The sequence below is a fragment of the Sphaeramia orbicularis genome, chromosome 4 (assembly GCF_902148855.1).
Source record: "Sphaeramia orbicularis chromosome 4, fSphaOr1.1, whole genome shotgun sequence".
NCBI classification, from domain to species: Eukaryota; Metazoa; Chordata; class Actinopteri; order Kurtiformes; family Apogonidae; genus Sphaeramia; species Sphaeramia orbicularis.
Window position 1 is genome coordinate 25,981,089 of NC_043960.1, and position 27,154 is coordinate 26,008,242.

The following is a 27,154-nucleotide window of genomic DNA, read 5'->3' on the forward strand; positions in this document are numbered from 1 at the left end:
AATGGACAAACTGTTCCAATTTTTTGTTAATTTCCTGTGTCCAAATTGTGAGCATTTGAAGTGAAGTATTTTTCAGAAATGCTACACAGGCACAGTCAGCTGTCATCAAGCGAAGAATAATAATACATTTCTACAGTCTCAAAGCAGTTTACAATTTTTTTTAAATTTTTTTTATCCATGATTCATTCACGCTCACAGTGGTAAGCTACATCTGTAGCCACAGCTTTCCTGGGGCAAACTGACGGAAGTGTGGCTGCCACCGAACATTCATAAACCAGTGTGAGTAGCACTGGAGTGAAGGACCAGGATTTGAACTGCCAACCCTCTGGTTACTGGCCAACCAACTCTACCTCTTGGTTACTTTGCCCCTAGTCATATTCATCAAACAGAACTGCTTTCTAGCACTTTTAATGCTCAGGGTTCCTACAGGTTTCTATAAGTTCAATTTAAGTCTTTTTAAGACCTTTTTAAGACTACTTAGAATATAATTTGATGCCCATTTCACAGCCTATTTCATGACCATGCTGGCAAAAATTCATGACTCCTAGAAGTTTGGAAAATGGATGGATGGATGGATGGATGGAGTCCACCACTGACCCCCATGCACCATGTTAAAATCAGATGCTAACCACATGCTACAGCTATTAGCACATATATCAAGGTAGTAACAGCTAATTTATCAGTCACCAGAATAGCACATTTCTATGGCCAGTCCAGTCTAGTACCTTTAGCACCAACCTTCTGAAGGGGCCACAGTTCAAGAAACATTGATACAATCTCCATACAAGTACTTAAATGCAAGACTGAGCACTAATTATTGAGTACTGAACATGTATGTTCCTATGGCGTACAACACTAGTCTGAGAGCTAATTATAACACTTGTATGCCCACAGAGAATGGACAAACTGTTCCAATCATACTTTTCCTTTGTCCAAATTGTGAGCATTTGACGTAAAGTATTTTTCAGAAATGCTATACAGGCACAGTCAGCTGTCATCAAGCTAATAATAATAATAATAATAATAATAAAAATAAAAATACATTTCTACAGTCTCAAAGCGCTTTACAATTTTTTTTTTTTTTTTTTATCCATGATTCATTCACGCTCACAGTGGTAAGCTACATCTGTAGCCACAGCTTTCCTGGGGCAAACTGACGGAAGTGTGGCTGCCACCGAACATTCATAAACCAGTGTGAGTAGCACTGTAGGGAAGGATCAGGATTTGAACTGCCAACCCTCTGGTTACTGGCCAACCAACTCTACCTCTTGGTTACTTTGCCCCTAGTCATATTCATCAAACAGAACTGCTTTCTAGCACTTTTAATGCTCAGGGTTCCTACAGGTTTCTATAAGTTCAATTTAAGTATTTTTAAGACTACTTAGAATATAATTTAATGCCCATTTCACAGCCTATTTCATGACCATACTACCAAAAATTCATGACTCCTAGAAGTTTGGAAAATTTCTTTATTTACTACAATGCTTTGATTCCCATCATGCTGAATCATTTCTCACCGGGGGCAACAAAGTTCTGTACAAATTCTGTGCAATAAATCATACTCATATGTATAATCTGTATATATGTCTATATATATATAATTATATGTGTAGATATGTGTGTATAGGTGTATGTGTGAGTATCTACCCTATCTCACCTGTGGCATGTTCAGCGTGTGCACAGCTATAAAGAGTATTTATAGCTTTTTTTTTTTTTTTAATTTGTCTTTATTTTTGATTTTGCTCTGTTTTGCTGTTGTGTGCTTTGTTTGTGTTCTGCTATTGCTGCTGTAAATCTGGAATTTCCCCTTGTGGGACTAATAAAGGAATATCTTATCTTATCTTATCTTATCTTATCTTATCTTATCTTATCTTGTCTTAAAGTTAACAATAATTGGTTCCTAGTTTCAATATAAATGGTCAGGTTGGAACTTGGTGGAACTGAGTGGAATAATGTTATTTTCTTTGCAGTTTGGATATTTAACAGACACGTTTAAACATAATACAGCTAACAAGGTTATCTCAACATAACTTAAGACCTACTATATCAAATTGAATACCTTCTGAAGACTTTATTAAGGTATTAATAGTAAATTCAAGACTTTTAAGACTTTTTAAGACCACGCAGGAACCCCGAACGCTGAAATTATAAAGGACGATTGACAAATCTATTCACCCTTTACCCAGAGAGATCCTATCTACATAAGCCAGTTTTATGCTAAATGTTTCAGGGTGTTATTAGCAGTTGCTTGGAAGCTATCACCAAGCTTTATGTGTAACCGAGCTACCTAATTTAGTTAGTATACTTTAGGGCAGGGGTGTCAAACTCATTTTAGTTCAGGGGCCACATGCAGCCTAATATGATCTGAAGGGGGCTGAACTAGTACTATGAACAACCTGAAAGTTCTTAAGAAAAAATAATTGCAATTTAACAATATTACACCTGAGTTTCATCATTTATACATGTGCATCATAATTTACAGATCACAGTGGATCTACAAATACACACAACATTGAATAACAGGCAGAATATTGTTAGAGTTCCACATACATAAGACATTTTTGTTCAGGTTATTCACATTTTTTTAATAAGGCTAGCCTGTAAATGTAAACATTTATGTAATTTTACTGTTTTTACACTAAAACAAAGGAGAAAAAAATGCTTTTCACTATTTACAGACTATCATGATAGTATTTCACTGGTCTGACCCACTTTAGATTGAATTGACCTAAAATGATTTTAACATCCTTGTTTATCAATATCTTCAGTGTAATTTTTGCATTTCACAAATTCACCCCACGGGCCGGACTGGAGCCTTTGGTGGGCTGGATTTGGCCCCCGGGCCACATGTTTGACACCTGTGCTTTAGGGGATGTGTTTGCTTTATGACTTACTTCAGCTACATTTCAATGGCTGACTTTCGTATTATTTTTTACTTCTTTGTTTAATACCATCCCAAATTCATATATATAGACCGTGTCAGGGGAAAAAATGCATATGTCAGTCATGAAATCTGTGAAATCTACCTTTATGGAGCTCCAAAACAAGCAAGACTACTAGTTCAGGTGTTAATAAACTACCAAGACATAGTAAAAAAAAAAAACATTTGCGTAAATTTGAAAGTATTAGTATATATGTGTTGGCCGAAATGCACATCAGAAAAAAAAAAAAATCAAGGTTGATTGTAGTGAAATTTTAATAGTAAAATTAGTACAAATCTATAAGTGCATGTATGTATATGTGTGTGTGTATGTGAGGTGTACAACACGAAGGCTTGTCTACCCGACTGTGTATTTTTTTCACACTGCTTAGGAGTCAATGTTCCACCTGGATGAGCTCACCTTCAGATTTCATACACTGAGGAAATCCTATTTAGCTTCACACACACATATTCCGCTCTCTCACACACAGACATGACAACGTGTCTTGCTGACTTACGAAAATATGCTATTTTCACACATTTACAAGCACGTAGATGAGCTGAGAGACGTTAAGGGGAATATGACGTGATCGTACACACACACACACACACACACACACACACTTTAGGCGAGGCATATCTCAGATTTATATGTGAAAGTGCTCTCCTCATTCTCCACACGCAGACAGCCGAGAAATGAGTGGCAGGCAGGTATGAGACAACAAAGTTACAGACGCTTACAACATCAGCAGCAGGAGAACTACAACAGAAAAGAAAAAGGAATAAACACAAGCAGAGATGAGATCAAAGTGAAGTGTGTGATATACAGACAAATAGCTTACACTCACTTCCTGTGTGTGTGTGTGTACAAGAGTGTTTGATCATAGATAAGTTAACTAAATGCTTACAATATATTCATTTCCTAACAGCATGCCTTCCACTTAAAATGGGAATATTGATGCATTCCATTTACCTCGCACTGTAAAAACAGCTACACTAGAAGCCAAATATTCTTACAGGTGTAATTATTTTACTTTGGTAGAGGTATTAAAACTTTTGAATAGATTAAAGCACAGGTGTCAAACATGCGGCCCGGGGGCCAAATCCGGCCCGCCAAAGGGTCCAGTCCGGCCCCTGGGATGAATTTGTGAAATGCAAAAATGACACTAAGATATTAACAATCCTTTTAGTTCAGGTTCCACATTCAGACCAATTCAATCTCATAATAACCTATAAATACTCACAACTCCAATTTTTCTCTTTGTAAATGTGAATGTTTTCATGTATTTACACTAAAACAAAGTATAATTTCGCAAAAACTCTGAATAACCTGACCAATATGAACAACCTGAAACATCTTTAGAGAAATGCAATTTTAATAATATTCCACCTGTTACTAAATATTTTGTGTATTTGTAGATCCACTGTGACCTGTAAGTTATAATGTACATGTGGAAATGAAAAACTGAAGCATAATAGTGTTAAAATTACATTTTTTTTTTCAGTTTGTTCATGTTATTCACATTGTGTGAAAGATTAGTTTGTAGATGTAAACATTTTCATAATGTAATTTTACTTTTTTCACTGTAAAACATAGAGAAAAGTTTGGAGTTGACATTATTTATGTATTATTATATTATTATTTCACTGGTTCGGCCCACTGCAGATCAAATATAGCTGAATGTGGCCCCTGAACTAAAATGAGTTTGACACCCCTGGATTAAAGTTTAGTCACTGAATGACTTTAAATGGGATTTAAAACTAGAAAAACAAGTCAAAATGTGAGCAAATTATGCACATTATGACCAACAATAATTCAGTTGTTTAATAAATGATACTGTGAAATTTAGAAGTTTGTTTAAATTTTACACAAAGGAAAATAATCTTGTTACCCAGTAAAGATACAATGCAAATCAATATTTTAGCTTTTTACTGGTTAACTCTAGCTCAGTATTAGTAAGACTATCTCATTAATTTAGTGATGAAAGTCTGGCTTAACAAGAATGTTCTTCTTAGAAAAAAAAGAGGCGAATTTCTTTGTAACATTTATGTCTTTGGTTGGGTGTTTGTTTGTTAGTCAATCCTGTATTTCCATCCTGTAATTGCTGAACTCAGAATGACATTATATCCAAGTTGACTACATCCCAGAACAAGTTGGAATGCAATGTGTGAGCACTTGAAAACCCTCGGCCTGACTTATCAGGTGCACTACTGCCACCCAGTGGACTGACTTATCAGTGCATACCAACGTTTTTGGACAGACGGACGGGTAACCAGCTGATGACAATATTCTGCAGCCAGTGTGGACAAGGGTAAAAACCAATAATAACTATAGCAGGGTTAGCTACTGTCATCAAAACAGCTAGAAAACAGTGCATAATGCTAATAAGACATACAATAAGACATATGTCAGGGGTGTCAAACTCATTGTAGTTCAGGGGCCACATTCAGTCCAATTTAACCTCAAGTGGGCCGGACCAAAAAATAATAACAGCATAATAAATCATAAATAACAACAACTCCTATTTTTTTCTATCTTTGTTTTAGTGCAAAAGAAACAAAACAAAAAAAATCAAAAACATTAAATTATGAAAATATTTACATTTACAAACTATCCAAACAAAAAAGATGAGAATTATCTGAAAAACCTGAAATTTCATAAGAAAATTAAGCGCAGTTTTAACAATATTATGCCTCAACTTATACACGTGCATTACGAATTAGTTCTATAAAGCCACAAAACATTTAGTAACAAGCAGAATATTGTTAAAATTGCACTCAGTTTTCTTGAGACATTTCAGGTTATTCTCATTTTATTGTTAAAGGATAATTTGTTCATGTAAATATTTTCATAATTTAATGTTAGTTTTTGCACTATAACAAGGAGAACAATTTTCAGTTGTCATTATTCATAGGCATAACATGATATTTTTTCCACATTAAACCAAGAAGAAAATTTGAAGTCATTATTTATAGGTTATTGTGTTATTATTTTATTATGTTAATATTTTAATAACATTATTTTATTTTATTATTCTTCATCCCACGGGCCAGATTGGACCCTTTGGAGGGCTGGATTTGGCCCGCATGTTTGACACCCCCAACGTATGTGTTAGTTAAGTAACTAACTTCTGTTGACATTGGGATCTTTTAAGAGATTTGTTAAATTTGAGGTTGGTTTAACATTAAACGTCATAAATCTGATTTTATTGGTTGCTGAAATGTCCAAATGGAAACTCCCCGTCTCAAATGGAACAAACCATGTGAACCTATCAAATAAATAAAAATAAATAAATAAAGGTTGTTTTTTTTTTTATTTTCCCTTTTCCAGTTGCAGGTTCACTGTTATATCTCTACTGGATATGGGAGCTTAAAGTTCCTCCTTCATCCACCCTGATCTCCTATTAATTATTTTAATTTACATAACTTCTAATTAGTGCTGGAATGTGTGCTGCCATGAATTTTAAATGAACACGGTGCTACATTTTTATCAGCCGCTAGAGTCAGCAAAAAAAGGATGCTGAGGTGGATTCAGGCCAGACTTTAACATTCATCGTAAGTGGTGAGGTTTAGACAGACACATACTGTACTTTGGGTGTGGAAGAGGAAATATTTGATTGAATATTAACCCTCTGGTATCCAGGTGCGCTTCTTAGGCTCACTTTGCACTTTGTGTTAAAAAACTTAATATTATTTCTCATAATTTAAATAAGGTTAGAATTCAAAAGTTGTTCATTTGTGCATGATCTTTAAAATTCTGGCCACCAACTAAAATTTGCACATTGTAAACAAAAGAAAATTACAAGACTAGCATCTGTCTCCCAAGTGTGCTGAAAATGCACTATTTCTTCCATTATAACCACTGTTTTTGATCCGAAAGCCATTAAGGCATAAATCCTGCTTTTACTGATATCTGGACTTCAGTTGAGAGGTGAGGGTCTAAATTAATTTATTAACATTGTTAATGTTGCTGTTAATCATTGACATATGCCAGGCTGCAAAAATCAAATAATACGTAATCCAATTTTTATGTAGTATTTTGAAAAAAAAAAAAAAAAAATCATATTTTGTGTTTTTTGCATCAAAAAATGTAGTGACATCATGATGAAAAGAGATTGTTTAAAGGGTTAAAAAATCTAAAATAAATGATTATTTGATATGTATGATTAGGGCTGACCTTGATTTACAAAAATAAAATCAAATTAAAGCAGAAAAATAAATCAATATATAATATTTAATAGTTTGATTTATAGGTGTGCATTTTTGGCACATTGGGTGACAGATGCTAGTATTTTTGAACATTTGACCTAGCGCCAAAAATAATCATGTAAATTAACCAGTGTTGGAGTTAATCATTGACATATGCCAGGCTGCCAAAATCTAATAATATGTAATCCACTTTTTATGTAGTATATTGAAAAAAAATATTTTTTTGTGTTTTTTATGTCCAAAAAAATTGGTTTGTTTACATTATAAACACGGAATTTAGAGGGTTAAAAATGTTACAGTTATTGAGAATTTCGTATTTTTATTTATGGCTCAAGTTGATGAAATAGAAAAAAGTGTAAAAGAATTAAAAACAAACTGTACGAAAATTCTTTTGACATTATTCCACAAGTGTGCCAAAAAGGCACACTTGGTGCTTAGTAAGGGCCTTGCTGGACGGGATACCGGAGGGTTAATATGTGTATTGTCAGTGTGTGTGAAATATTACCAATAATAACATTCTGCAGTATCAGCCAACAAAAAACAGTGTTTTATCAGCTGGGATTCAGAAAAAGATAGAAAGCAGTACTAAGGAAGTGACATGTCAAACTAGCCAAAGAGTCAGCCAAGACTTCACACAAATGCCCGAGCAATAAACCATATGATACTGATCTTTAACCCTTTAATGCACAGTGGTCACTCCAGTGGACACTTCTACTGCTGTTCTCTTGTATATTCATGGATTTTATTATTTTAGTTTCACATCAACCAACACATTTTACACTTATGCATCATCCCATACAATGCAACTGATAACATTACTGTAACTCTGCTGTTCTTGATAAACCTGATCTTACATGTTTGAGTGTAAATCAGTTGCTTATTATTGTTATTAGACTGGAATTAAAAACTTTTTTTTTTTTTTTTTTTTTTGGCACATTATCTGCATGAAGTGAGTAATGACTAGTATTAGAGCAGGGGTGTCAAACTCGTTTTCTTCCGGGGGCCACATTCAGCTCAATTTAATCTGCAGTGAGCCGGACCAGTAAAATAATAGTATGATAGCCAATAAATAATGACAACTCCAGATTGTTTTAGTGCAAAAAATAACATTCAATTATGCCAAATTGACATTTACAAACTATCCAAACAAAAAGGATGTGGAAAAACCTGAAAAAAAAAGAAATTCGTTAAGAAATAAAAGTACAATTTTATCAATATTATGCCTCGACTTATCATTTATATTTATATACATGTGCATTACAGATCAGATCTACAAAGGCACAAGACATTTAGTGACAGGCAGAATATTGTTAAAATTCCACTTAATTTTCTTTAGACATTTCAGGTTGCTCATATTTGTTCAGGTTATTCACATTTTATTGTTAAAGGATAGTTTGTTCATGTAAACATTTTCTTAATTTAATGTTTTTTGAACTAAATCAAAGAGAAAAAAATTGGTGTTGTCATTATTTATAGGTTATTATGATATTATTTTTGAGTTTGATGCCCTAACTTGCACTTTACAAATTCAAACCGCGGGCCGGATTGGAACCTGTGGCGGGCCGGATTTGGCCCCCGGGCCGCATGTTTGACACCTGTGTATTAGAGTATGTTAAAATGTGAGAAAACATCAGATTAGCAGCATTAAAATGGTTTTATTTCCTAGTTTTCACACAGTATATCAGTAAATACATGTTCCTTTGCTTCAAAAATTAAATGCATGGTGTCCAGCTTAGTGGACATTTTTTCAATGCCATGAAAAAAAAAAAATCAGTCGCATTATTGTTTAATACCTAAAGAGGAATAAAATCACTCAAGAATAAAAATCTTGATTAAGGTTCTCATAATTCATGCATGAAAGGGTTAAAATAATTTAGGTAGCAGCCAACAAGCGCTGATGTGATGTTTTTTATGCCATTTTGTCATGAACCAGGCTAAAGTTAGGATAAGCTCTATTCATCAACTTGACTTAAATTCACTAAATTGTTAAATTGTTAAGGCTATGGCATCTCCATGACCTTCTCAAGGACTAAGCGGTTTGGAAAATGAATGAATGAATGAATGGATGGATGAATAATGTCCAAACAACAACAGCATGGGCCACTGACATCAGGAAGAAAAAAAAGATGATAAGATGACCAGGTCCAAAGACTCATCAACAGAACCAGGTCCAGACATAGAACGTATTAAGGCTTATGAGAGGTGTTCACATACAGAGATTGCAAATGACAGACAAAATCTAGACTGAAACTTTAACATATGTGACCTGGACCTGAAGTTATCAAAGCTCTCACAGAAAATCAACCTTTAGGTGGAGTCATAGTCGTATCATGTCGCAGGTATTACTCCTGGAGACCGGTCCCATTACACTACAACGGACTTGAGAGTATAAGGTCGTCATAGCAACGCTGCGCATAACTTCTGTGACGTCTGCTCTGAAAATTGCTGATAAACTCGCTTGTTTCATGTTGCCCCCGTCAAGCTCACGCTGAATCTTTTCATCGGCCACCAAGGACAGAAATGTCTGAACCTCCTCAACTGACCACAGAGTCATTTTGAGGGCTGTCATCATGGATTAGCCTACCGGTATACATTCGCGGAAAAAATTATTAGACCAGTGGTTCTTAACCTTGTTGGCGGTACTGAACCCCACCAGTTTCATATGCGCATTCACCGAACCCTTCTTTATTAAAAAATACAATACGATTTTTTTCAAATTCAAGACACCAGCATATGTTTTACTGGTGCACAAAATGAACCGTGCATTAACATCACTGTGTTCAAAGAACAAAACCAATACAGTGCATGAACTTACAACAAATTACATACCTTTTCACAAAGACATGACCTTTTTTAATACTACCACACTGAAATGGTTTTAATTTTTAACCTTATGTATTCCAATAATGAACTTATTGTATTTATGCTATTTATCATTTTTAACATTTTAACACACACCCATCACCTAATTTCAATCAGGCTACAATAATAATGATTATTTACTGCAAATCAGTGTGACTTCTGCTGTTGTGTATATGTATGTGTAGGCCGTCAGGTCAACCCGGTTTTCATTTCATCTCGCTCCAAACTTTCCGAACCATGCAATTTTGACATAAAAAAAAAGATAATTGCATGTAGTGTATCAAAAAAAAAGTTCTCGTTATACTCCTTCAGTATTTTTGTGATCGTTGTTTTATTACGGCACTAGCTCGGCTTTAGTGTAATATGATTTCTCCATCCGCGACGGTGCGTCAGTTGTCACATGATTGTAATTGACCAGTGCGGTGACCGAAAAATGTAAACAAACGCTACACATGGCTGCCTCCGTGGTTAACAGGAAGTAGCAAAAGTCATGACAACGATGTAGAAAATACTCAAATAATTAATCGTCAGACGAGTGGAAGAGATTATAAACATTTCCGGATGTGTTGTAGTGCTATAAGCAACAACAATACACCGCGTATATTGGATGTCAATCAGAGAAAGAGTCTCCAAAGCCATTTGTTTACATACACGGACCTAGCCCGACACACACACCCGACTAATGAGTCGAGTGTGTGTCTTGACCTCCGCCGAACCCCTGAGACTGACTCACCGAACCCCTAGGGTTCGATCGAACCCAGGTTAAGAACCACTGTATTAGACCATCCTTGTTTTCTTCAATTTCTTGTTCATTTTAATGCCTGGTACAATGACAGGTACATTTGTTTGGACACATATAGTGATAACAACAAAAGTAGCTCATAATAGTTCAATTTCAGAGCTGATATCTAGACATTTTTCATGTTTTCTTGATAATAACCAAAATAATTTCAGTTCTTACATTAATATCTATGGCATTGTACTGACAAAAACAGTGCTTTTAGGCATTCCATGTTTTCTTTTCTGTCTGTTTTAGTCACATGATACTTTTTTTTTCTGCAACTGTATTTGCTGTAAACTTCGAAATCTTTTTTTTTTTTTTTAATGGCATGTTGTGCATTGATAACACAATGACGCAGAGACAACTCTGTGATCAATCAGTGGTCTGCAGTGTTTACACGTCACATTTTAGTATCTCTTCACCTGTTTTGGAACTTGGGCCAAGCAAGGACTAAAAAAGTATCAATCAATCAATCTAAATTTATTTATATAAGTGTTCTACATTGGCAGGACAAAAAGACGATAACAGGACAGACTGTCAGAACACAAATATACAATAAGAACTGGAAATATAAACTACGCGACTGCAAGAAGAAGGCAGAACTAAGTCAGGGGTTCGATAAGTGAGATAAAAGTTACATTTTCAGAATGTTATCAGGACATTGAACAGAGGAAAGTGAAGTCTAAACAACAAGACCAGACAATACAGTTGCAGAAAAAAATATTAGACCACAATAGTTTTCTTCAATTTCTTATTCATTTTAATACCTGGTGCAACTAAACAACAAAAATAGCTCATAACAGTTTAATTTCAGAGCTGATATTTAACCATTTTCCAGGTTTTCTTGATAATAATCAAAATCACTTCAGTTCTTACATCAATATCCATGGCATTATACTGACAAAAACAGTGCTTTTAGGCATTCCATGTTTTCTTTTCTGTCTGTTTTAGTCACATGATACACACAGGAGTTAGTACTTGATTGCAGAACCATTGTTTTTGATGACTTTTGATGGTCTAATCATTTTTTCCATGACTGTACATCATTAATGGGACACACTGTCATAGGATTTCAGGTGGAGGATCTTTAATAGTCCACGTACAATCTGCTGCCAAAGTAAACCTAGCATGCACAGTGCTCAGTGCAGTGGAATAGAGACTGGAATGGCTGCAGATTTCTTCTTCAGCTACAGCAGATGATGCACCTGTGCCCAGTCTATGGGGTCACTCACTAAAACCGCTTTTAAGAGTATCATGTCCCTGTACAGCTGCCAAAACCCAGATTAGAGAAGTGAAGAGTTGATCAAAATGTGGATATGCTCCTCTGGGTCACTGCAAACTATGATCACACAGCCACAGCTATTAGCTTTAGAACTCTGATGGGCCTATAGTACTTTATGCAGTGGACTTTGTTGGGACAGTGAATCTATATCAAGGAAAACTGATACTACATGTTATTTTTTTCTTTTCTTTTTTTTTTTTTTTTTTGTTAAATTATTGTTTACCATCATTTCCGTTTCACTCATACTGGCCAACTTATTTAGACTGACTCTATCTTTTTTTTTTTTTTTTACCTCCACCAAGGAGGTTATGTTTTCATTGGGGTTTGTCTGTCTGTCTGTTAGTCTATTAGTAAGATAACTCAAAAAGTTATGGATGAATTTAGATGAAATTTTCAGGAAATGTTGATACTGGCACAAGGAACAAATGATTAAATTTTGGTGGTGATCGGAGGGGGGGGGGGGGGGGGCTAATCTGCCTTGGCGGAGATCTGCTTTTCTAGTTTGTTTGTTTGCTTGTATGTTAGCCAGATAACTCAAAAAGTTATGGATGGATTTTGATGAACCTTTCAGAAAATGTTGATAATGGCACAAAGAACAAATGATTAAATTTTGATGGGGATCGGGGGGGTATGGGGGGGGGGGTATGTTTGTTTGTCTCTCTGTTAGCAAGATAACGCAAAAAGTTCTGGATGAATTTGGATGAAATTTTCAAGAAATGTTGATACTGGCACAAGGAAATGATAAAATTTTGGTAGTGATTGGGGGGGGGGGATTTTGATAACATTCTCAGGAAATGTTGATACTGGCAAGATGAACAAATTATAAAATTTTGGTGGTGATGGGGGGGGGGGGGGGGGGTGACATTTCCAGGAAATGTTAATACTGGCACAATGAACAAATGATAAAATTTTGGTGGTGACTGGGGGGGGGGGGGGGGGGGGGCAGGTGTTTGATGACATTTTCAGGAAATGTTGATACTGGGACAACAAATGATACAATTTTGCTAGTGATGGGGGGGGGGGGGTTTGACATTTTCATGAAATGTTGATACTGGCACAAGGAACAAATAATGAAATTTTGGTGGTTGTTGAGGGGGGGGCTGATCTGCCTTGCCGGAGGTCTGCCCTCTGCTTTTCTAGTTTTTTGTATTATTTTTTTTACCATCATTTTTGTTTCACTCATACTGACCAACTTAACTCAACTGACTCCGTCTTTTTCTCGTCATGTTTTCCTAGTCTATTCACGTGGCCAAATCCGCCTGCTATATTTGTGAGCACAGACCTAAATTCATCATGTGTTCTATTTATGTTTGAAGTCAGGGGAGAAATTGTGTTAATGAGGAACATGACTGAAGAAACAGATATGAAAGCAGACACACAAATAAAAGATGCGGGCAACAAAGTGAGAAACACAAGTGTGAGTACAAAGAAATGTGTATGAACGCAAACATAGGTGGATTTGTTGGTGTTAACTAAGACTAATTATCGTCTCTGTAGCAGCTTTTCTTTTACACTTGATAACTGTTGTTCTGATCTGTGAAAGATCTTTGAAATGGTTCTTATCCGAATAGCAGCTGTTAGGATAACCTCACTCTGCAGCGTGCATCCATCTATTTCTTTATCCTTTTTCTTTCTTTATTTTATCAAGCTAAATAAATAAACAAACCAAATTAAATCAAACCAGTGGTGATGATTAATGACTCATATGTTCATCTTCTAAACATGACAAGAAAAAAAAAAAAAAAACTGTCAAAAACAATTAATAATAAAGCATTTTATTTCATTTATGTGTTTTGTTTTTTTTTTAACACTAATGTGCCAAGAGTGTTTATGAAAAAACATCAAAACATGATGGAAAAATCACAGTTTCCAAAAATCGGTATTTTATATTGAAAATAATATAATTCAAAAATAAAACTTGGTTAAAGTATTTCATTGTGTGTATAAGTACTAATTGAACATTTTGACCACATTTCAACAATACCGAAATAATAATGATAATTTTGGTCACAATAATGGCGATATTAACCCTTTCATGCATAGTGGTCACTACAGTGGACAGTTATTCTACAGTTGTTCTCTTGTATATTCATGAGTTTTGTTGTTTTAGTTCCATATCAGCCAACACAGTGGACACTAATGCGTCATCCCATGCACTGACATTCAAACCATTACTGTAACCTTCCTGTTTTTTTTTTTATCTAAATCAATTAATTGTTATTAGACCGTAATTAACAGTTTTTTTTTAACCAAAAAAGTTTTTTTTTTTTTTTTTTTTTTTGCATATTATCTGAGTGAGTAACAACTAGTATTATAGTATGTTAAAATGTGAGAAAACATCAGATTAGTGTCATTAACCTCCTGAGACCCAGGAAAATGAAAATTTTAGTTTTTTTCCGTTAAACAACTGTCTTGATTGGAAACCGCAAAATGCAACAGTGTTTTTTTCAGATACATTTTTTTTTTTAATTATTTATTTATTTGATTCAATATCCTTTGCAATGGACATCATTTTAAGATGAAACTGTCACACTTTTGTCCCCTACAGAGGACAAAAATGCATTGCTGGGCCTCAGGAGGATAAAAATGTTTTTATTTCATAGTTTTCACACAGTATGTCAGTCAATACATGTTTCTTTACTTCAAAAATTAAACGCATGGTGTTCAGCTGAGTGGACATTTTCGTAACTCCATGAAAAAAAGGTTCATAAAGAAAAAAAAAAAAAAAAAAAAATCAATCACATTGTTTTTTTTCCATACCTAAAGAGGAATAAAAACACTCAGGAAAAAAAATCTTGATTAAGGTTCTCATAATTCATGCATGAAAGGGTTAAATTTTCAAATTGTTGCATCTGTAATCACCAATCAGTTTCTAATTTGCTGTTTTAAAGCTGTAATTTCTTTATTTTTTCCTTGTCCATTACCATATTGACATTTTGGAGTCGGAAGTGACCATATTTGGACCAAAGGAGCAGGGTGTTAGGGGTCAGAGGTGAGCTAATGCTATACTCAGTGGATAAAACTATAAATTTTAACACACACTCCGTCATTTTACAGTCTTTTCAGTCTCATTTATTAACTTCAACTACAGCTGAGCTCAGGAGAATTTAATTAAATGACTCAACTGTCTCGGTAGGTGAGCAAGTTGTCATGCTAACATTTCAATCAAATCCTGACACGGCACACATCAAAAGCTTCTATTTGACCTGAGATCTTTACAGATTACAGACAGACCACCAGATGACTTATTAAAGGCTTGAAATAAAATATTTGAGACTAGAATGACTGATCCTATAAAAATATTGACAGTGTTTTTACATTCGTTCTTGCTCTTTGAAGCTAAAACTTAGCATATTACTGACTCCAACACAAACTTTTTGGAAGCAGATGAGTTAAAGGGAAGTTAAAGTGGTCAAGAGTTCTAGAAGATTCACAAGCATCTGTGCCTTTAGTTAACCCTTTAACCCCTGAATGTGTTCTGAATGTATGATTTATTTTAAATATTCATAAAAATTCAACCGTTTGCTCAATAGGAAAAATTTCAAAATGTAACGATAGAATAGGCCTTGCTCTTTCTACAGACATCTGAGCATGCTCAGTACACCCCCCCCACCACCACCACCTGTGGAATGGGGGGTTAAAGGTTTTTTTTTTTTTTTTTTTTTTTTACACCATTTTCCTTGTGTGTGTTTTTATCTGTCTTGTTTTTACTGTTATTTTATTTTTTTTTTTAATTTTATGTGTTGTTTTCTTACTTGCTGTTTTTAATCACCTTTTAACTGTTTCTTTATAATGTTTTAAATGTGTTTCTTTTTGTTTCTTTTATTTCAATGTCCTGTGTGAAGCACCTTGAATTGCCTTGTTGCTGAAATGTGCTATACAAATAAACTTGCCTTGCCTTGCCTTACTGTTGTTTGCAATGTTGAGGTGATTTTCCTTTTTTTTTTTTTTTTTTTTTTTACTGTATTTTTACTGAGTTTTGATGGTGTAACTGATTTTTGGAGTTCAACCAGGTGCCAAAAAGCAGCTGGACTGATTTAGGGAAAAAAAAGAACCCCAAAACAAAAACTACTGGGCTAAAATTAACATATTTGTCATGTTCAGCATCCTAAATCTCTTATTGATGTACATTCTGAGTGTCTTATTTAGTAAAAACCTGTCAAACTTGAATTCCTCTTTGTCTTTTTCTGTTATTCTACCTTGTTTTGACCCTAAAACACATAGTAAAACAAATCCACTGAAGAAAAGGAACACTAGCACATCCTCACAGCAACTTTTATGACACTGAAACAGATGCAAATTCACAGGATCACGTTTAGCTGGAAAAATATCTCAGGGTTTACAGGGTTAACTTTGTGCAGGAGCCTGTGTTGTACTGGAAGCTGTTTTTGTCATTGCTGATGTATACAAACTGCATTTCTTGTATACTCGTTTCTCGTATACTTGTTTCTTGTTCTTTGTGGTGGAGATTTTCACAGAACTGTTAGCAGTAAGTCAGCTTATGTTAATGTTTCTTTTTTAATTATGGCCATGTACAATTTTTCTTTTTGTTTAATATATTTGACGTCTTTTTGTTACTACCGACCCGCTCTCCACGTTTTTCCTTTACTGTCTCCCGGACCATCTTTTTCTTTCCTTTAGTTTTTGTTATGTGTCAGCCCTAGACCTCCTGGCACGTAACACTGATGTATACAAACTGCATTTCTATGCTAGTGACTTCACTATACATCCATGAAAACAGTTCGTATACTTGTTTCTTTGTGGTGGAGATTTTCACAGAACTGTTAGCTTAGAACAGTATTTTTTTTTCACCTGAAATTTCTAGTAAGTGATAAACAACAAAAAAAATACTAATACATTTTTTTTAATGATTCAATATATATGTCGAGGCCCAAAACGGAATCTGGCCCGATTCTGAATCGGGCCGGCCCAGAATGGAATTCTATTCTAGGCCAGCCTAGAATGGAATCCTGCTGCTATAATGTTATTTTTATACCATGTTTAATGCAAATGATCCATAATTCCATAATTTGTCATAATTTTACATTTTCAGTCTTACATACCTTGAGTAACTATTGTCAATTTCAGTCGATTTCACTGTACCATATATTGGTGGGGAGTACCACTAGGTTCTATTTGTAAATAAAGTGTATTATAGTTTACAATTAAAATGTTGTTTGTTTCATTTTTTTTTCACATATTTGCAAATTCCATGTATTGATTTTTGTAATAATTTAGATCATTTGCATTAAACATGGTATAAAAATAACATTATAGCAGCAGGATTCCATTCTAGGCCGGCCTAGAATAGAATTCCATTCTGGGCCGGCCCGATTCTGAATCGGGCCAGATTCCATTTTGGGCCTCGACATATATATTTCATTATAACTTAAACACCACACACTTTTCCTACTTTTCCTAAATCAAGTTCAAATAAAATGCAGGCTATAATATCTGAGAGGTGGTGCAGTGGTTAGCACTCCTGCTTCTCAGCAAGAAGGTCCTGGGTTCGATTCCAACACCAGTCGACGGGGGTGGGACCTTTCTGTGTGGAGTTTGCATGTTCTCCTCATGTCTGCATGGGTTCTCTCTGAGTACTCTGGATGGCTGGATCTAAATTGCCCATAGGTGTGAATGTGAGAGCAAGTGACCGCATGCGTTACTATGCCGCGGACACAGTTGCAGTCAGAAAACTACACCGAACAGAGTATATTTATGTGTATAATACACTCAACAAAAATATAAATGCAACACTTTTGTTTTTGCTCCCATTTTTCATGTGCTGAACTCAACAATCTAAAACTTTTTCTACGAACACAAAAGGCCTATTTCTCTCAAATATTGTTCATAAATTTGTCTAAATCTGTGTTAGTGAGCACTTCTCCTTTGTCCTTTGCTGAGATAATCCATCCACCTCACAGGTGTGGCAGATCAAGATGCTGATTAGACAGCAGGATTATTGCACAGGTGTGCCTTAGGCTGGCCACAATAAAGGCCACTCTAAAATGTGCAGTTTTACTGTATTGGGTGGTCCAGGGGGGTCAGAAAACCAGTCAGTATTTGGTGTGACCACCATTTTCATCACGCAATCTTCTTCATGAATTCTCTGAAACAGCTTTGGAGATGGTTTATGGTAGAGAAATGAACATTCAATTCACAGGCAAAAGCTCTGGTGGACATTCCTGAAGTCAGCATGCCGATTTCATATTCCCTCAAAACTTGTGACATCTGTGGTATTGTGCTGTGTGATAAAACTGCACATTTTGGAGTGGCCTTTTATTGTGGCCAGCCTAAGGCACACCTGTGCAATAATCCTGCTGTCTAATCAGCATCTTGATCTGCCACACCTGTGAGGTGGATGGATTATCTCAGCAAAGAAGAAGTGTTCACGAACACAAATTTAAACAGATTTGTGAACAATATTTGAGAGAAATAAACCTTATGTGCATACAGAAAAAGTTTTAGATCTTTGAGTTCAGCTCATGAAAAATGGGAGCAAAAACAAAAGTGTGGCATTTATATTTTTGTTCAGTGTACATTACAAAACCTAAATGTGGTCTAAAATTAACTTTTATTTGCAACATAGTATAGCAAACTATTACATGATCAAAAAATAAACAAATTTTTGCAAAAAAAAAAAAAAAAAAAGTCTCCGTTTTGAATGTCATGGGGTCACCAGAAATTTGTGATGTTAAAATGGGGTTATGAGCCAAAAAAGGTTGGCTTCGAAATACAGTGAGCAAGCATCGCCAGTCAACTGACTCCCACTACAGAGCTAACTCCGACACACTTCCTGTGAGCACACGAGCATTCTATTGAACTTTAAAGAATCATCCACCTGTGTATAACAGGTAGTTGACTCCTGTGATACATGGGGGATAGCCCTCAAGCACCAGGAACAAGAAAGCTAAATACATAAATAAAAGTTAAATAAATAATGCTGCAGGGCTGGAACAGATTCTCCAAGGTCACGAGGCCTTAATACATATTTCAGTCAGAAATGACATGAAATAGATGGATAATTCAATACGCGGCATCTGCCTTCCCTTCCCTCTCCACAGGGAAGCTCAACACAGCAGGGATTGATGGGAATCATTTGAGCTACATGCATACTCATACTGTAACCAGGCTACAGGTGGCCTTCCCCTGTAAACAGTGATAAAAATAGAAACCAGGTTACAATAATCTGGGTATGTAAGGGATTAGAGAAATCAGATTCCCCTAAACAATTTTTATCTCAGAAAGAGTCAGTGTCTCTGTGATATGTATGATTAACCAGGATGTGAACTGGAATTTTGTATGTAGGAATATGCAACAAAAGCTGCTCTTTTATGTCAACAGATGTGTCATATATGAAATACAGTCGCGGAAAAAATGATTAGACCATCAAAAGTCATCAGAAACAATGGTTATGCAATCAAGTACTAACTCCTGTGTGTATCATGTGACTAAAACAGACAGAAAAGAAAACACGGAATGCCTCAAAGCACTGTTTTTGTCAGTAGATATTGATGTAAGAACTGAAGTGATTTTGGTTATTATCAAGAAAACATGAAAAATAGATAGATATCAGCTCTGAAATTAAACACTTATGAGCTATTTCTGTTGTTATCATTATATTTGTCCAAACAAATGTACCTTTAGTTGTACCAGGCATTAAAATAAACAAGAAATTGAAGAAAACAAGGGGCGGTCTAATAATTTTTTCCGCGACTGTATAAGCACTGTTAGTATGATCCGCAGCCAGACAGAACTACAACAACACTGACACACAACAATACTGATCAAAACATGTCAAGTCTACTGAGGGGATTAGTGTAGGAGTAAGTCGTCCTAATTACAAATAAGTACTGAAAATCCATCTATTACAAAAGACTCATATGGATTGGACGTAAATATGAGTTAATTTAAACATGAATCAACTTACATTTGTGTTATTGTAATAATATGTATTGTAGATAGATAGATAGATAGATAGATAGATAGATAGATAGATAGATAGATAGATAGATAGATAGATAGATAGATAGATAGATAGATAGATAGATAGATATTTTATTTTAATATTAACCTGATACCTGACATCCACATTAATGCAGAAATAACATGGCATGTTTTATTTGTTTCTGAAGCATGATAAATTAGATTTGTGTTGTCCATTTTTATATTTATGCAAAAGTATATTGTATATGGGTGCTTCTATGAAACTGGTCCCTAAAAACAGGAAAAAGGAGCTAAAAATTCATACCAGATGTACACTAATGTTATGAAGCAAGTTTGGAAGCACTTTGGGTCTATTTTAAAAATAAATATTTACTGAGATAAAAGAGAAACTACTTTTCGGATAAGACACATTTTTATATTACTTTTTTATTATGTTTTATACAAAAATCTGTACGTAACAAAGTCAAAAGGACATGAAAAGTACATGCTACTGTTTTTTCGAATATCTTTTTATTCTCTCACAGGTACATTTTGGGATTCAAACTAACGATGCAAGGCAGAGTGTTTCACAAAAATGACCGATGTTGCAAAATCACTCGTGATATATATGCGTTTAAATGGGCAGGTTCTGCATGTAACATGAGTGGACACGATGGGTTACGCACGAAACCTGGAATAAGACTGCTGATTCATGAAAAACCCTCATCTTTGGATTAGAAAAACCAGAAGGATCATCAAATTTAACACAGTGTTTTTATTTATAGTGGTATATAAGATCATTTCAAGTCATGTTTTCCAGATCAAATGCACTGACACGTAGATAGCTTTTCATGTCCCAGTTTTGGTCCTATTTTTGGCCCATATATTTTAATAAAAATTAATTAATTTTGGAATGGCTCAGAGCAAGAGTATAATTTTTTTTGCATTTATCTGAGGTCATCATTAGGTACATCCTGGGGGGAAATATGTCTAAATTTCTCTTTTATTATTGGGTCTAAAAAGCTGGCCAGATACCAAAATGAACCCACTTTCAAAGAAGCACCCATATACTATATTAGTATGAAAGTATTTTAGTAAATTTGTGAAATGTTTTGGATTTTTTTTTTGTATCTTTTGGCAGAAAATGTCCATCCACAGCAGCATCAGACACAGAGTGAAACATATTTACCTCATGTTGCAGTGTATAGAGGAGACTGCATCCAGGCTTCGCTGGATTTACATTTAGATCAATTTGTAGAAATTAAAGCCCAATTTAATCCCATTTAATTTAATCTTCCAGCATTTAAGATAATACAGCAAACATGTAATATTTTCTGTCACTTTGTTTCACTCCTTTCTAACCTTAATGACTTAAATCACTGTTATTTCTGAGCGTATTAAACGGATAAACAAGGTTTCAGGTTTGTGGATGCATGTTCACATACACACACAGAAAAAAAAACACACACACACAAACACACACTGCATGATGCCAAAAGCTGCAAGATATTTGATTTCCTGTGTTATACCACCTTTTGACTCACACTGCAATTCCAATCATCACATGCAGCACACAAAGACAGTAGCAATAAATAAATGTGTTGGAGACTGAACAATGTAAACAGCAGTAAAAGTCATTTTCAGTCGTATACGGTGTATTTTTTTTTTAGTTATTTATCTTTTTATCTCTTCACGTATAGAGGTGATTTCACATATAATTCATATAATATCAGCCGCCACATCTAAAAACAAAAAAATATATAGAAAATATATTTGAAAAGTCACTGATTAAAGCCTCATTTTGTGTTTCCATATACAATCCATATTCATTCTCTGAAATCATGTTAGCTGCCATGTTGATGCCAGAGGATAAACTGCTTGGTTGGCCGCCTTTAAAAGTCAGCAGTTTTTGTTATTTGTTCAGGGACACAGAAGAATTGCCTACTAAACCTCTTTTACTTTTAGCAAAGTGAAGCATGCTAAATGGTCCCTTTGGATCATGTCAAACGAGGAAACCAGTGAAATATAGCAGCATTTTCTGTCTACTGATGGAAAATTAAAGCAGATTAATACAGCACATTGTTGCAACCCAGAAGAAATAACGGACACATACTTGCTTTAAATAATACAAAAAAAGTAGAAAAAAAAAAAGAAAGAAAAAAAAAGTAATTGTTCGGTAATTGTCAAATGTGTTTCCTCTTGCTTGATTTTAAGTGTTGCATTAAGTCAAACACAGCTTGTCTCTATTATTCATTATTAGAAACATAATTTACAGTACAATGTAAACTGCATTAAAAATAATGGAGCACAATGGAGCACTCATGGTGAAACCTTTAGAAATGACTTAGCCCTTTAACTCACTTACTTACTTAACATCAGAGCATAGTGTTCTGATTTGCAGCTTTATAGTTTGGTTCAGTCTCACTACTTTCAACACAGCTTTAATAAATGCACTAAACACCAGGCCGACCTGCCAACTGTGCAAAACAAGAAGAAACAACCAGATAACAAAATATTTCTAAACTGGGAGAAATGTTAGCTTGACAAGTTCCACCTCCCCACCTTCACCTTATAGTCCATATATAGTCACTGGCAGGACCAAAGTTTAAACTAAGTAATAAAACAGCAGATGCCAAATAAAGAGGTGATACGGCCTGGGATAAAGTGTTGCTTGCTTGAGAAAAATGGGAAAATCTCAATAGTAACAAAAGGCTAAAGGAACTTTCAGATTTATCTCACTAGGTCAATATATTCATTCCATTTTTCTTTAGGGATAATGTTAGGGATGGGAATCAATAAGAATTTAACAATTCTGATTCCATTATTGATTTTGCTTATCGATACAATTCCTTATCGATTCTCTTATCGATTTTCATTGGGTGAGGGAATAAAAGAGTACAAATGGGTGTGTTTGTATTCACTGTCTTTTATATTTCCATCTCTGAACAGAAAATATACCATATACAGTATGCAAAAATACTAATAACAGATGACACCGGGCCCAGTTCGGGGGGAGTGGAGCAAGTGGTGTACAGTGAAAGTGAAATCTAAGGCGCTTTACTAATTCACTATTGCCGCATTTCCACTACGTGGAACCGGCTCAGCTCGGCTCAGCTTGTCTCCCGTTGTCGTGCACCTCATTTCCTTTCCCATACCTTTGGAAACTTGTATTTGAGGGGGTACGATGTTTGTTGCCCACACCGGAACCAGAAGATGGCCTGGTGTTCACCCCGCCGCTAGATTCACAAGCGCCGCCAAGTAGCGTAACAAATTTTATTTATTTATTTATTTTATTTTTGATTTTATTTCGAACATGCAAAGAAAATAAAACAAAACAAAGCAAATTAAGACATGAACAAAATAACATTTAAATGAACAGAATCTATCTTCAAGCACATACAAGTCTGAATTTTGCATGGTCGAAAAGGAGTAGGAAGAAGTATAAACTTATTTAATCCTGCCCCTCAGTCCTTTTACACCTTTTTTATTAACTATATACAGCAATTAACCTATACTATTGCCCTAATTTTAACATTGTACCACAACAATCCATAATACAGTAACTGAATTATCCACATTATATTCGTGTCAGTATGGTCATACAAACAGACTCAACAAATCGAACATTTTCTTCAATAATTCCAGCAGATTTAACAGTACACTATCATACACAAACAAAACAAACAGGCATCATTGTCATTATTAAATACTGTACCTCTCAAGAATCAATTCTTTTTTATCTTTTTTTAAACTGAATTATATTTGATATTTGTTTTATCTCCACACACAATTTGTTCCACAGTTTTACTCCACAAATGGAGATACAGAAACTTTTTTCTTACGTGACAGTCATGTAAATCAATCATATGCTGTGGACAAAAGTTTGAAAAGTATATTGGAGGGATTCCACCCTTTTGAAGACATGGAAGCTTTGCAAGTGTTACAAGTGGACCTGGTGTTGTGTTTTAGGACCGTTTCTGGCTCAATGCCATATTGGCTACATTCTGACCAAAACAATGCAGCGTACGCGTGACGTCATCACACATGTGCAACAAAGGCGGAATCGATAAGCAGAATCGTTAAGCAGGAAGGCAAACGATTCCAAGGAATTGAGCTACTCGATTCCCATCCCTAGATAATGTACATTTTTGAGAGAGAAGGAGGAGAAGAAGAAGAAGAAGGAGGAGGAGGATGAAAAGGAGAAGAAGAAGGAGAAGAAGAAAAAGGAGGGGAAGAAGCAGAAAAAGAAACAGAAGGAAAAGATGAACAAGAAGGAGAAGAAGGAGAGGAAGAGAAGGAAGAGGGAAAGAAGAAGCAGAAGAAGAACAAGGAGAGGAAGAAGAAGCAGGGGAAAAAGAAGAAGGAGGAGAAAAAAAAACAAGAAGAAGAAAAAGGAGGACAAGAAGAAGCAGAAGAACTGTTCACCACAGCTGTCACTACCTTTTCATACCTCGCCTTATTCTTATTGTTATCAGTGTGGTCATGGTGAAGCTTGTTGCAGACATCTGAAATGACTCTGACCGGTCCTGAACACACAGCCTCTGCTGCTGTCAGCAGTCTAGTCTACATATTTAGGCTTTTTCACAGTCTGATATTTACACTGTAGTCTGACTGTCTTGACTTGGAAAAAGATCCTTTAAATAAATAATCATATGTATTTACACGTATGATTCAAGCGGGACTAAAATACAAATATATCTCTCTTACATTGACTGGACTTTTTTTTTTTTTTTTTTTTCCTGAAATGGGGCCCCATGGAGCACAAACCTTTCAGACACAGCACATGTAGATGATGGAGGCGGGGCATATTAATCCACTATAGTCTGTTCTCAAAAATACCCTGTATATATCTGGACTAAATGTGTATATACAGGGTGGGGAAGCAAAATTTACAATATTTTGAGGCAGGGATTGAAAGACAGTGTATGACCAATTAGTTTATTGAAAGTCATGAGAATTTAAATCTTCAAGTCATATTTTACTGCATTTCTAACGGTCTTGTTGTCTACCTCAAGTTCAATTGCCATTTTTCTCATGGATTTGGTTGGATCCTTTAGGATTTTGGATTTGAGAGCTTCAATAAAAGCTTTGGTATGTTTTTTGTTGCTTCCTCCACTTCCAGACTTTCTCGTAATAGTTTTGCTCATAGTCATTCTCTTCTTTCCATTATAAACAGTCTTTATGGACACTCCAACTATTTTTGAAATCTCCTTTGGTGTGACGAGTGCATTCAGCAAATCACACACTCTTTGACGTTTGCTTTCCTGATTACTCATATGGGCAAAAGTTTGTGAAAAGGTATGGATAATAGTGTTAGGTATGATTATGACATCAATATATGTTTGGTTTCAAAACAACTGAAGTAGTGCCTGCTGAGAAAAAAACAACTCAATGTTCATTGTAAATTTTGCTTCCCCACCCTGTATATATGTACTTTGATACTTTCAGGTGTAAAAAAAAGCCCTAAATGTCATTCTAAGGTGGGTTATTTTCCCTTTAAACTTGTGTGACAGTTTGCTTCTGTTGATATTACTTCCTGTGAGACCTCATGTAACACTGGCAGCGGTTGGTCAAGTGGTAATAACATGAGGGCGAAGGTAAAGCATTAAGGGAGCAAACAATTCCAGTTTCCTACATTCTGTCTGATCCCCATTTTAACCGCCAAACGTGTCGAGTCAGGGGAAGTATTCCCAGACACGGTGCCTCTCTCTCCAGTTAAACCGCACAGAGGAGCAACAATTCCAAAGTCAGAGCACACATGTTAATGAAGCCGACAGTCATCTCCTTGATCCTCTCAACCCTAACAGCCACACTGGCAGACATAAACCCTCCATCCCCCCTCCTCCCACAGACCATATTCCTAAACAAACTGCCGCTTATCGACAACAGCACACACACACACAAAAAAAAAAAGATATGTACACAAACAAACACTAAACAGGGAACGGGTGCTCTCAGAATAATAGCAGACAGACAATGAAGCAAGAGAGCGAGTGCTGAAAAAGAAGCTGTTTTCATTGATCGCTTCACTGTTTTGTTAATGAGCCCATAAAAGTGGCTGAAAGTGTTTTTACAGCGAGGCTGAAGAGAAGGAAACGGCATGATGCGCTTTGTCATCTTGGACACATGAACTGCTGAAGAGGGATGTTAACCAGTCATCAAGTCGAATATTAGGAATTTACAAGCACATAAGAAGAAAACGACTTTACAGATGGAGTTACGTCCTGACTACACCATTTGATTCAGTCAAGCTGTTCTAGACCACAAGTGCTACTTGATTCTAGAGCCCGACCGATATGGGATTTTTGGGGCCGATGCCGATACCGATATCGGGGGCTAAAAAAAAGCCGATCTCCTACAGGGTGGGGAAGCAAAATTTACAATGAACATTTAGTTGTTTTTTCTCAGCAGGCACTACTTCAATTGTTTTGAAACCAAACATATATTGATGTCATAATCATACCTAACACTATTATCCATACCTTTTCACAAACTTTTGCCCATATGAGTAATCAGGAAAGCAAACGTCAAAGAGTGTGTGATTTGCTGAATGCGCTCGTCACACCAAAGGAGATTTCAAAAATAGTTGGAGTGTCCATAAAGACTGTTTATAATGGAAAGAAGAGAATGACTATGAGCAAAACTATTACGAGAAAGTCTGGAAGATACTATTAAAGAAGAATGGGAGAAGTTGTCACCTGAATATTTGAGGAACACTTGCGCAAGTTTCAGGAAGTGTGTGAAGGCAGTTATTGAGAAAGAAGGAGGACACATAGAATAAAAACATTTTCTATTATGTCAGTTTTCTTGTGGCAAATATATTCTCATGACTTTCAATAAACTAATTGGTCATACACTGTCTTTCAATCCCCGCCTCAAAATATTGTAAATTTTGCTTCCCCACCCTGTATATATCGGCCGATATCCGATATTGGCTGATAAGTAATATATTGGCCGATATATGAAATAAGAACACTGATCTACACAGGATATAATAATCTTATATTAGATAATTGTGGACAGGTGGATAAACAGTTGCATAAATCTTTGTTTATCTCATAAATATAATTTACACAACTTTCAAATGCAAACTATGCAATCACAAAAAAAATTAGAGCAAAAAATATGACTTACCACACAATTATGTTTTCACTCACAAATTTTGATGTGTCTGCCT

At 35.4% G+C, this 27,154-nt stretch overlaps 1 protein-coding gene across 1 annotated transcript in view; it reads right to left on the reverse strand.

Annotated features, from left to right (window-relative positions):
* nlgn1 (neuroligin 1) overlaps positions 1–27,154 on the reverse strand; it is a 935,889-nt gene that overhangs the window by 811,600 nt on the left and 97,135 nt on the right. The gene's annotated exons all lie outside the window — the stretch shown is intronic.